This window comes from Aplysia californica, unplaced genomic scaffold, assembly GCF_000002075.1.
Source record: "Aplysia californica isolate F4 #8 unplaced genomic scaffold, AplCal3.0 scaffold00043, whole genome shotgun sequence".
Classification (NCBI taxonomy): domain Eukaryota; kingdom Metazoa; phylum Mollusca; class Gastropoda; order Aplysiida; family Aplysiidae; genus Aplysia; species Aplysia californica.
The window spans coordinates 1,167,345-1,170,244 of NW_004797313.1; positions in this window are offsets into that span (position 1 = coordinate 1,167,345).

Here is a 2,900-nt window from a genome sequence, read left to right on the forward strand (position 1 = left end):
AGAGAGAGAAGTCCTGGCTGACATATTTATTTTTAGACTGGTAGTGAAGGAAGCTGGTTTTAGAGGAAATTGCGTGTTTTGTCAACGGAGGTTGAGTTGGAGAGACTGACGTGAGGAGAGAGAGAGAGAGAGAAAGAGAGAGAGAGAGAGAGAGAGAGAGAGAGAGATAGAGAGAGAGAGAGAAGGGAGAGAGGGAGACTGACTGACCGACAGACAGACAAACAAACAAACAAACAGAAAAGCAGACAGAGAATGAAAATAAGGAAAGTGGGAGAAGGGAAGGGGAGAGACAGTAGACAGAATAAGAGGCTTACAGATATCACTTGATAGAACAAAGCATTACACAGAGACGTATACCTATTAATCACAATCGGAAATGCCGATTACCGATGTCAAGTAAAAATAGAAACACCCCCAGCCCCCCTCTCCCCTTTCCACACCCCTTAAACCACCTCCTTTTTTTATTCCTTTAACCTGACAATCCTGACATGTTATTCTACCAAAGGTAGTTTCCTAGATCCTTTCTAGATTAGTTACGCATGCATCTGAACCTGACATCATTCTCCTGACGTCACAGTAGATTCCTTGTCATCGGAAAACAATGATCTCCTGGTGCAGTCCTGGCTGACATATTTATTTTTAGACTGGTAGTGAAGGAAGCTGGTTTTAGAGGAAATTGCGTGCTTTGTCAACGGAGATTGAGTTGAAGAGACTGACGTGAGGGGAGAGAAAGAGAGAGAGAGAGAGAGAGAGAGAGAGAGAGAGGGAGAGAGAGAGATAAGGGAGAGAGAAAGACTGACTGACCGACAGACAGACAAACAAACAAACAAACAGAAAAGCAGACAGACAGATACACACAGGTAGACACACAGGTAGACACACAGGTAGACACACAGGTAGACACACATAAAGACACATAGTGGGATTTTTTTTTTCAGAAGGGGAGGGGGAAGGTGGGAAGGAACAGGGTAAGAAAGCGAAATCAACAATTTTAATATACGTTTTTGTTTTCGTTGCGAGGGGGGTGCGTGGGATATATAAACCAACGCTTTGAGAAGGAAGTTTTATTTCCTGTAATGAAATGCACAACAACAAATTATCAATGCCCCCCTCCCTCACCCTCTTTTTTTTCTTTTAACCATCCTCAAGTTTAAAAAACCCCTCAAATTCGCTTCCGTTCAGTACTTTAGGACTCGTAACTGACGTCACTTTTGTGACGTCACAACAGATTCCGAGTCACAAAGTAAACCAATTATAGCATACACCCGGGAACACCCTGGTCTAAATATTTTAAGCCTGCGGTAGCGCGCAAAAGCCGATTTTAAAGCAAACAAATTCCGCCTTTAGCATCAAATTTCAAACGATGCGAAATCAATATCTCTGCTGTCCTAACATGGAATTCATATCAATATGCTCTTGAAACTTCCGCCTCATTACGTCACGAGTTTTTAGAGAATCTTCGGGCGGGAACATTTCAAGAAAATATAAATGTCAGAGAATGGAACTTGAGCCGCGTATAAAAAGGTAAAGATCAATATAAGATGGAAGCTTGGAGAGATTTTGTTTTGGAGATGGGCTACAGCTTACCTGAGCTTGGAACGTTGTCGTGTGTTGTTGTGTGCGTCAGTCACACGTGATTAGCTCGCATGCTGCACAGAGCTTGGGGGTGGGGTGGGGTGGGTGGAGGGGTGGAGGTGGGATGGGAGGTAGTTGCAGGGGAGCACCGTATGCTCATTTAGTGAAAACTTGTTGCAAGTCTGTCTGTTCACTTGACTATTTGTCCGTCTGATTGTCTATTTGTCTGCCATCCTTTGTTTCTTTCTCTCTCTCTCTCTCTCTCTCTCTCTCTCTCTCTCTCTCTCTCTCTCTCTCTCTCTCTCTCACTTACACACACACACACACACGCTCTGCGTTATCTTTCTCTTTGTGGTTTTGTACTTTAAAGTATTCGTTCAGTATCAAAATGATACTAAAATCTGTTTACGTTACTAAAAGCTTAATGGAGCTGACTTCCGGGTATGTCGGTAATCTCCCCTTGCTGGTCTTGTTTTAGCTTTAGCCTAACCGTTTCTGAAATATCATCGGCGTGTGTGGTGTAGCTGTTAGGCGCTTCGCCTTCGCACACAAGAGATCCGAGTTCTTTCCGGAGTAGCGATTTATCCAGAACCTTGGTCTTGGTCTTTCTGCTGTGATATTGCATCCCTCTCATCCCCGGTTGGTCTTGACAGGAATGGTCGAAAACTCTCCTCCTAAATGATTTAAATGTGCCGATGGTTGTGTAAAACACTATATTATTATTAAAAAAGAAAAAAAATTCAGGAATACCGTAGGTAATGAAGTTATGTAGCCCATGGTGGGCCGTCCTGAAGTTATGTGGATTTTAATCATGGACACAGATAGAGGTAACGATAAGTGACTGGGATAGTTTCAACAGCCAAGCGAAAACTTGAAGATGCTCGATTTTAAAAAAAACAAAGACAAAAAGAAAACACCCACCACTTTTGTCTCTTGTCGGAATCGAACTCACGTTCTCTGCAACGGAAAGTTAAGAGATGTGTAAGTGAGTGTTTGTATGACGTGCATGTATTAATTGTGTGTGTGTGTATGTGTGTGTGTTTGCTTGTTTGCTTGTTTATTTGTTTGATTGTGTGTATAATGTTGCAGAAGCACAAAATATTTCGCTCAGCTTAAGGCACAAAATCAATTACTCACAAGCTCATCAATCAAGTCCTGGGGCGGAGAAAAGACACCAACAAAACAGAAAACTTTCAAAGACTCCAAAAATGAAAACAGGAACTCTGTGTTTGTGTTTAAGAGAGAGATGGGGTAAGAGCGACACATACACACACAGAGAGAATGAAAGAGAGAGCGATAGAGAGAGAGAGAGAGAGAGAGAGAGA